Genomic DNA, 13,836 nt, shown 5'->3' with positions numbered 1-13,836 from the left:
TTGAACTCGGAAAGTTGATGCAATGTAATATTATGCATATATGTGTATGCACAATATGTCTATATATAATATTATCTCAAGTCTAATATTATAGATAAATACAACTTTATATATATTAACGTATTAGAACTAGTATATGCAAAGGAAACAAATACGAAATACTAATATAGAATAAAGAAACAGAAAAGAAAATGAGAAAAAAACAGAAAAAAAGACCTTTCGTATACTAACCGGTGCTAAATTGGCCTCGACCACACACGACGTGGCAGCCAATGTACTACGGTTGGTATAAACAACCGTACTAAAGGCCCCTTTTAGTATTGATTATTTGACCCCTTAGTACTGAAGTAAGTAGCAATACTGGTTGCATCGGTTACGAACTGAAGGTGCTTTTTCTCCGGTTGGGGAGTGGATTGCATTTTTAAGAAACCCGAGAGACTCCTGTGATAGTACAAACCAATGATCGACATAACCATAGATAAATCTATGATGTGTCAGCAACGAAGTCTTGGTTCACAGTGCGAACCGCAATCGGGATTCTCACTGAATGGGTGTTACCATCTAGCCATGTGAGACTCCCAAATGTAGCCACCCTGCACTCGCTGCTTAGCTGCGAATGTCACCTTAAAAAATTGCTTTCTTCGAATCATCTTTGCTAAACCTAATCAATGAAGGTTCCACTGACATATCCACCCCGCCGGAGCTTCAATTGCAGCCTTGTATGTCGCCTCTGCTGGCCCCACATTGGGTCGAGGTCTTTTACGGTACCCTATAATAATGTATACTAGTGTTAAAAAAGGACCAGTATAAAAACATCCGATAGTTAAGATTATGTATACTATCAAAAAGTTGACTATATGTAAGTAGTATAGATAGTATAAAAGTATTATGGAAAAATATGGATAGTGTGTTACTGTAATTTAATTTTGACATCGGGGCAAAGTTCCAGTATACGTGAGGCTGGCGGTGATTCATTACGTGGAGATGGAGAGCTCCACTCCGGTGAGCCGTCCTTTGGTTCGGCTCTGGCATCGGAATGACAGACCTTCTGACCCAAGCTTGGACGCGGCAACCGGCAAGCATGGGTGATGCCCGCGCCGACGTATCGACCTTCGCAGCCTGGAGCAAGATGACGGTCGAGTAGGGAGCAGCGAGCGGTGTGGCGGCGAATGACTCGCCTCGGTGCGTGGTGCTTTCCCTCCGCTCTGAGGGCATAGCTGTGAGAGAGGGCCGATAGGCTCGTCTTGCTGTCATGGCTTCGAGCATGCAAGAAGCTTGTTCGCACAGACGCACAACATCTTTTTCAGAGCCACGTCCTGCACTACAGGAAAGCTTAAAATTGCCGAGTGTTTTTTCTTTGCCGAGTCTTTTTTTTAACACTCGGCGAACAAACTCTTTGCCGAGTGCCAAGCTAAAAACACTCGACAAAGAAAAAACACTCGGCAAATCGGGGCTTTGCCGAGTGTCAAAAAAAACATTCGGCAAACCCCCCTCTTTGCCGAGTGTCAAAAAAAATACTCGGCAAAGAGGGGGCTCTGTCAAGTGTCAAAAAGGACACTCGGCAAAGAGGGGGCTCTGTCAAGTGTCAAAAAAGACACTCGGCACAGAGGGGGGTTTGCCGAGTGTTTTTTTGACACTCGGCAAAATAATAAGTTTTTTTTTCCTCTTCTCACCTTGAAATTTTTTCTACTCCCCACATACAACATGTGGTACTTCATATTAAAATTTGGTATATTTTTGGATTTGTTTGGTATATTTAATTAATTAATTGCATTTGAAGGGAATTTTTGGTATAAGTCAAATTTGAACTACAAGTGATTCAAATTATAGAATAAAATGAGTAGAAAAATGATATTCATATTATTTAGACAAATTTAAGGCCTTACCCATGAATCAAAAGAAATTTCGAACAACTTGTTCAAGAAACACGACCACGAACGTGTGGCCGAATGATTTTTAAATTGTAAAAAAAGCAAGCGAAGTCTGAAAATCATGAGATTTGTCATGATGTGATGATATCGTATGTGGAGGTTGTGGTAAAAAATTGAGAAGGTTTCGCATATTTCGTCACATATGATGTTTACAAACCAAAGCATCTCAGAAGAAGAATAGTAGCGTTGAGAAGGATTCGATAAGATTTGGAATCAAAGCGATGGTCGAGTTTAGTTTGCCCACAAAACTTTTTGTATAGGCAATGGAGAACATATATTATTTCATGTGAAATTTTGGTAATTTTTTGGAACCGTTTGATAATTTTAATGTATTAAGTGCAATTATAGAATCTTAATTGATATAAATTGAATTGGAACTATAACTACATAAAATAATGGAATAATACGAGTGGAAAAATCAAATACATATTGTTGAGTGAATTTGATGAGGTATTGTTGAGTTTATCAAAATAAATATAGAAGAAAACGTTGTAGAAAAGAAGGGGAAAAGGAAAAAATAAAAAAAATCTTTGCCAAGTGCAGCACTCGGCAAAACAACCCTTCGCCGAGTGCAATACTAAACACTCGGCAACCCCCCCCCCCAAAAAAGAAAAAAAACCACCCACGCACTACCCCCGCGATCCACCCGGCCGGCCACAACACCCCCACGCGCGCCCCACCCCACGCGCTGCCCCTTTCCCCTTCCCCTTCCGGCTGGCCCTCCCTCCCTCGGCCAGCGGCGCCCCTTCCCCTACCTCTCCGGCGGGCGGCGCCCCCTCCCGGCCCCTCACCGTCGGCCGGGGCGGTCACCTCCCTCCCTCTCTCCGCCGCCGGGCAGATCCGGGCGGCCGGGACGGCCTCCTTTCTCCCTCCGTTGCCGGTCAGATCCGGGCGGCTCGAGGGGAGGGGGCCTGGCGACGGCCGCGGATTGAGGGGAGGGGGCCTGGCGGCGGCGCACCCCTGCCCCTCCCTCCTCTCCAGCAGATCCGGCGGTGCCAGCCCTCCCCTCACCGGATCCGGCGACGCTGGGGCCCTCTCGCTCAGCCATGGCCAGGGTGCGGCGCAGGAACGGGCGCTTGTCGATGGCGGCGTCGAGGCTGCGCACGAACTCCAGGTCCATGTACGCCTGGAGGTGCTGCGCGCGCCAGGTTGGGGAAGGTCTCCAGATCTGCGGCGGCGTGGGGCTGTGGGGGTGTACTGGTGGTGGTCGGTGGTGGTGGCGGCATGGGAGGTGGTGCTATGGTGGTGGTGCTGGCGGAGCAGGCGGTGGTGGCGGCATGGGAGGTGGTGCTGTGTTGGTGGTGCTGGTGGAGCTGGCGGTGGTGGCAGCCGGTGGTGGTGGTGCTGGCGTAGCTAGCGGTGGTGGTGGCGGCGGCGGCGGAGCAGGATATTTTTTTTTCCAAAAATTGGATGCTGAGTGTTTTCTTGGCACTCGGCATAGACTTTGCCGAGTGGCCGACACAAAACACTCGGCAAATCAGTGTTTGCCGACTGAATTTTTGCCGTGTGCCATTTACCAGGTGTTACACGCGGCAAACGGTTCGCCGAGTGTTTTTTGCCCTTTGCCGAGTGCCCTGGCACTCGGCAATTTTAAGCTTTCCCGTAGTGCTGCGCATGTTTGATTGAATGCCGATCAAGAATTCTGTTGCGTGTCCAGAAACAATTAATCTGCTAATGGTATGACTAATCTACCTCTCTGTGCATGAATAAGTAATCAGCTCCTAAGATCACATATGCATCGTGATCTAGTGGATGTTCTTGATAGACTGTCAACGAGAACACAAAACATGAAAGTCCAGTTCTGTGGGCTCTGTACTGTTCGCCGCCGGCGCTTGCGTGCCCGTGGCTGCGATGGACCTACCCACCTCTCGATTCAGGTGCAGCTACGGCCATGAAGTCGCTGCTGTCCAGGCGCCGTGCTTGGGGCGCAGAGCGGCACAGAGGGGCAGGGGTGTGGTGCAATCGTTTTCACAACAGAGAGACACAGCGTCTCCAATTATATTTGTCATCTTTAGCCTGGATTCTTGTGAGCCCACCTTTTTAATATCACAACCACAAAAGATTAGTGAGATATGGTTCACTGTCAGGCATCATCCATTGCACCCATAGTCGCCGTGTCACCTTCGCGTTCACTTCATCAGTCAACTAAAGGAGTAAAGGGTGATTCCTCCATTTATCTAACAAAGCAAAGAGGGGGAGAGAAAGGCAAAAAAGAGAGAAGTGCACCACACTAATATATGCTAAAGGTTTTGTTCCTTCAAAATTTCAGTGGTTCACGTGTGGTTTGGGAGAAATGCATGGATCATGATAGAGTGGCCATCCCGCGCGCAGATTCCATATCAGTGCAAGGGCAACTTGCTTGAAGATAGCTCGTCCATATCTAGAATATTTGATGCTTGCTCACCTCAAAAATAGATAGAGAAAAAGAAGGATAGCTAGCCCCAAACTGCAAACAGTAAAGTCATTATAAAGGTGATGCTTACCATTTGTTTTACGGATACTGGTCGCTTAGTAACAAATTTTACTCAACTTTGGATGGTCTATCTATCCATTATAAAGGTAAAATTTCATGCATAAAATACTCAAAGTTGATTTGTTTATAGTAACATTTTTAGGTTGAAAGTTTGCTTGCACATATTGTTGACAATTTAGCCTCTTCTTAGAGAAAACACACCGATATTTTTTTAAATTTAAGTGGAGGAATACAAATTTCTTTGATCTTTCGTGCTGGTGGGTGATGTGTCTGTGCTGACGGGTGATATTATCGCCCGCCAGCACAAATCTATATACATTTTTCTCTTTTTTTATTTTTTAGACAATTAAATTAGTTTAAAGTTATTGAATCTTCTACAACCGTGTGTGTGTATATATATATATAGTATTATACATGTAAAAATTATATTAGGATATATATGATAGTTGTTTTTGCTAAGTTAGTTGACAAGTTTAAAGTGTGACTTGAGTTATATGAAACATTGTTAGCGAAGTATATATTTATGAATAATGTAGAGTCTAATTTTTGTAAAACATATTGAAACTTTTATATCACGTCTGTAGACTCACAAAATGACTCCTTACCAATTTATATAATTTTCAGACCATATTTTCATATTATTAGAATTTTTTTCACAAAATAAGAAGTTGGTGATCACAGATATATACTTCTGAACATAGCACTATTTGATGCATAGAAAAAATGGAGAGTTACCTTTATAATGCCGGGAAAAGTGGCGCTGGGACCTCTGGATGAGAATGCGGCAACCCTTGGCGGTAGCACCCCACTGCCGGTCACGCTTACTGTCGGCAATATCCTCACCAATGGCTTCCTGGAAGCGACAGTGAACAGACCTCAGGACAAGGACGAACACACGCATCGCTCCTTCGACCAGCTAGTCAAAATCTTTGATTTTCTAAAACTAGTGGTACTCTTCCTAAGGCGTGTTCGATTACATGGTCACATTACATTCCTCAGTCTCCAAGATCGATCAGGCTGTGTGTCCCGCCATCACCTTTGTATCTGGGGCTAACATTCTTACCACCTGATGCCACTCCATCCCTTTCACTGGCACACAAAGGTTCATCTTCGAAGCTAGCTCTTTGCTCCATAAATCCTATTTGCCCCGGTTTTTAATTTGGGTCGTGCGAATAGCTGTCACAGATGAGGATTTTTTTCTGGGACAAGAACTAATAATTAAACTCGTAACAGTACGTACTATCTTCAACAGTTGGTTTAAATAGATATATTATGTCACCACAAATCTAGGAAAACTCCTTTAAAACTAGCTAAATGGATATTATAAAATCAAAAATTTGCTAGGGTAATTTTGATAGGCCCACCAGCGAGGTACCGGCCTACCACATATGTAATTCCACCATGCCGAAACCCAAGCTAGGTCACGATGCAACCCCCGAACTCTAGCTGGACGAGCTGGAAATGTATATGCCATGGAGGCACTATTAGCCGTCAGATTCTAAATTAATGGATGGCAGCGCACCAGCGAAGAAAGAATCTGGAACGTTCCAGCACACGAGAAAAGATCTGACCTTAGATATAGCAGTAAAAAAAGCCTTAACATACAAAAAGGAGAAATGGAGTTAAAAATATATATTAATTGGAGAGAGAGTCAAGATGCATGGATATCTCGCACCCATCTGGATTGTCAGCTATATGAACCAAAAAAAAATTGACTACACACATGTACGAAAAGGGTAAGTAAGCCAAGCACGTCTTTCGCCAAATCTCACTCGTTTGCTACCTTCACATGTATGTCTGTGTAATTAATGAAACCACGAACTGCTATTGTTGTTATAGACCCTTCTTTTTTCTTTGTTTATTGTTGCCACACCATTCTTCCATTGTGATTTGGATCCTACTTTAAGCATGCTAACATCAAAACCAGCATCCATGAATCAGATTGCACTATGCCACAAAACATTTGGCGTGGCAGTCAAAACCCATCCACCAGCAATTCACTGCCAGCACAAATAGTCATCTTTACTGACAAACATCTACCCACCAGTGCAGCCACGATTTGGGCTGGCGGGTGCTTAAGAAACCCGCTAGCAAAGATATTTTTAGGAAATAAAAAATGCTGGTTGTTGAGGCCTCACCGCCGCCCGGCGATGTTGCTTACGTCGCTTCGCGCCACCGCCCGTGTCAGCCACTCCATCTGCCGGCCGCACCGGTCATCGTGGCCCTAGCTCCCTTGGGCCGGCCTCTCAGTCATGGCTCTTGCCGTCCGCCGCCCTTGTTTGCTGCAGCTCCTGGAGATAAGAGAGAGAGAGAAATGTGAGGATGAAAGAGCAGGTGAAAGAGATAAAGATGAGTAAAGAGATAAGAGGGAGACAGAAGATAAGGGAGAGGTGGCACTGCTCAAGCGCCCCAATTTTTTGGCTCCACGCTCAATGTCCACAATTTTTTTTGATTTTTTGTCGTCTGACCAAGTGATAAAATTTTCAGTTTATCTAACCTTATTTCCTTTACTGATCTAATAAACTAATGTGATCTAAATTTCTCCATACTCGACAAGTTTGTAGTATAAGATTTATGTATTATCATTTTGATAATTGGAGATGGAAGATAGTAATGATATACTATGGTATTGTTCGTTCATTTTGCAGTTATCAACTCACTGGCCATACCTTAATTTGGCGCGCAAAATTTCTAGTACATATGATTTTGTGGTTAAACGTGGTAGAAATTTTGTGGCACACTAGCATATAGTGTATAGGATCTATTCCCTAACAAACAGGCGTGTAGACAAGCGTGTAGAAATCGCTGTTATTCACCGTTGAATTCACGACGTATCGTGACTGCACCTGAAATCGATAATCCATGAATCATGATCATCAGTTGAATTAAACAAGAGAATAACATGTGCTTCAAAGATTATACTAGTAGTTCTCCTACTCACCACTAGTTTCTCGTTGTTCCCAAGCGACACCACGGTCGGGAAGGACCGATCAATGGTGCTGGCTGCCACCGTCAAGACCCACGGCACGGCGTTCCGGACCGTCTGCGCGGCGGGGCCGTTGTTCCCGGCGACGAACACGACGGGGATCCCTCTCTACTAAGCAAATTAAGACAAGCCACTACTAATGATTCACTTCATTACCACTACTAATGATTCATTTCATTACCTTCCCGCTTAGACAAGCGTGTAGAAGTCGCTGTTATTCACCGTTGCATTATTGACGTATCGTGATTGCCCCTGAAATCGATAATCCATGATCATCAGTTATTCAAAGGAGCGCGGCGCCGTCGCACACGTCGGCTCTCGGCGTCCTCCAGCATGCCTTGTAGACGGCCAGCCTAGCGCGCGGCGCCCCACCGCGCGCCACGCCGGCGGCCAGCCCGCCGAAGCTCACGTTCCGCACCTCGCCGCCGGCGATCATGGAGGCCACGTACGTGCCGTGGCCGGTCGTGTCCCGGCAGCGCCGTACATCACGCGGAGCAAACGGCGCGACAGCGCCGGGCCGCCAGAATTCGAGGGCCGCCCAAAGCTGTCATCATTACTTCATTAGCCCACTAAGCAAGCAAATTGTCTTTCGTTTTCCACGTCAGGTCCATCAGAAAACTGAGAGAGAATCTGAGACGCCTCACATTCCATCAATTGGCATCTATGCACTGAGGCGAGGCCAACGCCGGCAATGCGGACGCAGTAGCGCCGCCGCTGCTAGTTGCCCGTTGCCGTCCGGCGTTTGCCCAGGGGCTGCACCGCTGCATCATTCTACAAACCGGTGAGTCCATGTCCATCATCTGGATGATCTGCTGTGCCTCCTGTCATATAGGGCCACCATTTTGTGTTTCGTGCCGGAGCCTCGTAAACTTAGGTACGGGTCTGTGTCCCGGGCTGACCTGTACTCTCCGGAGAGCTCCTTGGCGTCGAGGCCGCCGGTGTACCACCGCGCGCCGATGATCTTCCGGTTGCAGCTGGTGGCGTTGAACTTCACGCCGGTCTGGCACACACCTTTCCACTTCGCTGGCACCGGACCGTATCCACTGTCGTCAAAGCTTGGTGATTCAGGCCATATACCTGTAATACATGTATCAATCACGCCATGCCTATGAAATGAGTCTTGACATTTTCAGTTGTGTTTATCAACTAAATGAGCACGAAATGCGATAAAAAACCTGTGTCAACTACCCCAACGATGATGCCTTCCCCGTAGTTTGTTTTCTTGAGGAGGCCTGACGGTGGCGATTGGTGATCGTCAAGGCCAAGAAAGTCCCAGCTCCGAGTTGTTCCAATTTGGTAGTGAGTGATCGGTTCAACACTAACAACGCCAGGTAAACCTGCGTCAAGGGTTCTAGTTTCACCGGTTGTCATTTAATATAATCGACAGCTCTCCTGAACATTCATTTCAAAAATGTTTGTTTATTATTACTCATGATTGTCTCGGCTTGGGAGTCTGTGAGCATCGCTGCAAACCTGGAAAATCCATGCCTGTAACTATAAACTATGGATTTCACAGCTTCATCCTTGCTGTTGCGTAAATAACATGAACAAAAGAAGCAAAACGTGAGTACTCACACCTGCTTCGGTTAACATGGTTGCAGCTTCAAGTTTAACTATTAGGCCAGGCTACCTTCCAAGAATAGATGCGAGTGCATCGTGGTGCGAAGCGGTGACCACAGATGGATCATCGTGTTTCTTCTCTCCCATGTTAACAATATACAGCTGCAATTTTTACGCGGAGTTAAGATTCCATGAAGAGACAAAAGAAAGTGTGTAAGACACATAGACCCTGTTTGATTCACCTTTTCTGATAGCGATTCTCTGGAAATCAAACTGTCCTGAAAAGCTGATGTCCATAGAATTTACTGGTAAGAAAAGCTAGGAGTTTGGTAACCTGATTTTTTGTCAGGAGATTCTATGCGCTGAGTGTACAATGACAAGTATGCCCCTGAAGCTGATAATAACTTGTTTGGTTGCTGAATAAAGCACAAAAGGTCATAATTACATTAATTTTTTACATTACAGACAATTTTACTCTCCAAAAAAGAAAACTACAAAAGAAAGTACACAACCAATCATGCTACCAAAGTCATAGCAATAGAATCCCTATCATCTGATGAAGGGTTCCCATCATCCGCAATGCTTGTGCTACCATCACCATCATTGTCATCAACATAGTTCTCAAAATCATCACCTTTTGACCCATCTTTGAGGCCTCAGCCTCACCACCTGCAACAGCACCCTCACCTTCACCGGTAGGTTCTGTAGGTTCATCTCCAGTAGTCATCCCTAGTACAAATGAGCTCTCATTTGTACAGATAATTGAATCAAATATTATTTGGAGATCTCTTCATGCTCAAGTGTGCATCTTTAAACATGATACAACCTGGCATGGCCTGAAAAGATGAGAGAACAGTTAGATCCTTAAGACAAGAAAGATTGTGATGCTTTATGTGCACTAAATTGCAGGTGTCTTTAATGTCACTCACCGCATTTTGCCTTTCCCGCCAATATTTGTAAGTAGTAATGCATCCACTGTGAGGATCCCTGCCCAAACCAGTGGCCCTTTGATTCAAAGCCTTCCACTGTGTATACATCCTCTTTAGTGCATCCCATCGATTCTTTATTTGCATCTGTGTGTACAATCTGTTGGTTCTTTCATGAAATTTTCTAATCAAATTTGCATATCCTACATTATTCAGATAGTGTTGCGGCCTGTTTTTAGCATTCACTTCTTCCACACATATTTGATTGAAAACCTTTGTAGCAAATGAATCCCATTTTACAAGAAATTTTTGGCCTTTTTCCATGTAAGCATATATCACAGATCAATGCATCAATGTACATGTATAGAAACATTTCACGGAGTCATCTAACTACAAGATGTACATAGACAAGGGTGTTTGATATATCATACAGAAATTTATAAATCGACTGCATAGGACCACACCAATATATGCTAAAGGTTTTGTTCCTTCAAAATTTCAGTGGTTCACGTGTGGTTTGGGATAAATGCATGGATCATGATAGAGTGGCCATCCCGCGCGCAGATTCCATATCAGAGCAAGGGCAACTTGCTTGAAGATAGCTCGTCCATATCTAGAATGTTTGATGCTTGCTCACCTCAAAAATAGATAGAGAAAAAGAAGGATAGCTAGCCCCAAACTGCAAACAGAAAAGTAAAGCCATTATAAAGGTGAAGCTTACCATTTGTTTTACGGATACTGGTCGCTTAGTAACAAATTTTACTCAACTTTGGATGGTCTATCTATCCATTATAAAGGTGAAATTTCATGCAAAAAATACTCAAAGTTGATTTGTTTATAGTAACATTTTTAGGTTGAAAGTTTGCTTGCACATATTGTAGGACAATTTAGCCTCTTCTTAGAGAAAACACACCGACGTTTTTTTAAAATTTAAGTGGGGGAATACAAATTTTAAAAAGTAGCTAGAACAGTTAACACAACTTAACGATCGATTGATATGGGTTATTTGAAGGATATGTTGTTTGCATTTAAATGGATTTTCTCAAACCAAATTCACCTAATATTAGTAACCGTTGTTTTTTAAATGATGTGTCACATCTGAAACCTAATGCACTTCGAAGGAACCACTTTATTCAGCTCAAAGTTCAATATGCATAAGGAGAACGAAAGAGATGGAACATTATTTGACAACAAAAGGTGGATGGGTGGAATTTCCCCTCTGCAACAGAAAGAAAGAAAGAAATGTCTCTTGTTCCTTACTACCTACAAATAGTCACATAGTACAGCTCATGCTACCACTTGACCCATTTAGTACTAGACACATAGCCTCCATACACCACTACACATGGAACTTAATTACTCCTCCTTGGAAGCCAAACCAAAACACCAGCCAACAAAGATGGCACGGATTTGATCTCATATCGACATGCTCCATATGCTTAGCCTTTTGAGCCTATACCAAGCACATGTACATGCATGGGGTCTACTAAAGCCAAGGATTATTCTATGATTTTATATATACCAATGTGCCAAAGATGAATATCTAGGCTGCTGCCTTGTGGGATCAAGATCATGGAGAACACCACACCACTTATCCTATGCTATCATCGATCCACCTCGATGGTGGCTAGTAACCAGCATTGCTCCCCCACACCATATAGCTAGCCATATGCATATGGCTTTTTTCAAATGCCCTGTGACTCTGAAGTAACCTGGGAAAAGTTAAAGCCTTGTGCTTTAAGGCACTACTTTCACACGCATTAGGCAGATGCAAAGAGGAACGTACGGCCATGGCGACCAACATCGACATGCATGTATTGGTAGGATCACACAGCAAAGATGCAAGTATTGCGTCCACTCATGCTGATGGAATCACTTCTGCTTTCAGCCTCTGCCATAGGGCAAGGAATTGGGTGTGATAATGAAAAGGAGAGGTGAATGGAGGGGAGGAAATAGAAGTGGTTGAAATTTAAAAAGCGGGTAAAATTATATGCCCGTCCAACAAACACGAGAAGACAGATTCATTGGTAGACATGTAGGTGAATGTGATAGGTACCATTTTCATTCTCCCCTTTTCGGGCGAAAATTCCGCTGAGTGCCTTAGCTCCAAGCAACAGCAGCAGCCAGCTCCGATGAGTGTGCCCTCTGCATTGCGAGGCGCGGCGGGTTGTGTGTCATGCATGGTGCGATGCCACGTGCACGTCTCACTCAATTGGCATGGACAAATACCAAGCACGGTCTAGCTTGGAAAGGGAAAAGGTCCATTTTATACTACTTCAAATAATCCACTTCAAAATTTAAACATCCGGGTTAAATTTAAGCTCGATCTACTACTCCAAAGTCTAAATAATTTGAAGAAATTCTCGTGGTTATTTTCATAGGTTTAGAATGCTAATATGAAATTTGATTCTATAAACACAAAACTACAGGTGTACACACCACGCCACGCCGCACCGAACCGCCACGCCGGTGGTGCGATCTGTGATGAGATGGCCTTGCTGTCGTCTCGATCCCCACCGACGGCATCGGCAACCGGCCGGCAGCCACAGGTGGTGCTGCCTGCGACTGCGAGCGCGCCGATCCTGCTCCTCCTCCGTGCGGCCGTGCCCATGCCCATGCCCATGATGATAGTTGACACGACTTGTGTTGCCAACAGAGACCACTACTCTGCTATCGCCGAATGGATCCGCACGGCACAGGCACTGGTAGTAGAAGGACACAATAATGGCCAGGGGCCTGTTCGCTTCAGCTTATAAGCCGGCTGAAAAGCTGAAACGGCTGATTTATTGTGAGAGGAAAACACTGTTTGGTGACTGATAAGCCAGTTGAATAAGCTGAAGCGAACAGGCTGCAGGTCTTTTGCCACGCGGTACATGGCAACGCCACTGTCCAGTGGCATAAAGGCTGGCTTTCAGAATCATGATCCTCCACAGAATTTTAGTGAGTCTACATATGTGCAAGCGAAGGTTGTATATATAATATATTCTTTGGAATTACATTACGATTAGGACAAGACCGATCATGTCAGGAGTGGCAACAAATAAAACACCTCACGGGACACCTCATCCCGTCGCATCCCAAGAGGCTCCTCCATCACGCGGGCTGGCGTATGGTATGGACTAGAGTTCGGCGCGTACCAATTATATAAAATTTTTATTAAAATGATTGATGTTCGTGTATTAACGTCAAGAGTGTGATATATTTTGGAAAAAATAAAATATCAGGCAGTTGCATGCACTTATGTTTAGGTCTTTATGTCTTGATGGGAATGAAGAAATTATGATTTTAATAATGACGATTAATGTCTGCATGCGATAGTATAAGCATTAACATTAAAGAAGTTGCGTAATTATTCCTATATATTCATCAATGTAAAGGTAGAAAATTGGAATGGGAATAGAGTAGGATAACTGTATAGTAATCATAGTCACGTTGCCTTTGCTTGTATGGAAAAGTAAACCAGTTGTTATTGAAATAAGTGATATGGTAACATAGTGTATAATTACATAGTAATGATAGAAGGTGAGTATTAAAGTAAATAAGCACATCCAACAGCAATGTTTGTTGACCAAGTGGACAAACTGATTGGTAAAGATCTCAAGAGTAGATTGTGGAGTAGCATTGTCTGTATTTGGGGAAATTGCAAGAGGAAGTGCGTTGATGTAGTCGGCGGATAGCTCTGCAATCTCAACGATGAAGTTGTGATGTTGATTTTCTATCTTTTTCAAGCGTTTCATTTGAGCAACACATGTGTCTTCAAAAATCCATGCCCAAGACATAGTTGATTCCTTCTCTTTCGAGTCTTCAATAGGTTGGCGCGGTTGTGATCAACCAAAATCAATTTCCCTTCGCTTGTAATACTGTGAATGGCATCGTCGTAGGCTGATTCGATTGCTCCACCTATAGTATCTACGAAATTAGTAAGTTGCTTCCTTATTATGCGGAGGAGGTGTTCGCTGC

General features: G+C 44.1%; 1 pseudogene; it reads right to left on the bottom strand.

The window, feature by feature from the left end:
- Positions 1 to 364: 364 nt before the first annotated feature.
- On the bottom strand, positions 365 to 9,677 carry LOC101779915 (annotated as a pseudogene).
- Between the last annotated feature and the right edge of the window lie 4,159 nt (positions 9,678 to 13,836).

The sequence above is a fragment of the Setaria italica genome, chromosome I, assembly GCF_000263155.2.
Source record: "Setaria italica strain Yugu1 chromosome I, Setaria_italica_v2.0, whole genome shotgun sequence".
NCBI lineage: Eukaryota > Viridiplantae > Streptophyta > Magnoliopsida > Poales > Poaceae > Setaria > Setaria italica.
This window is presented reverse-complemented; position numbering and strand designations above follow the sequence as displayed.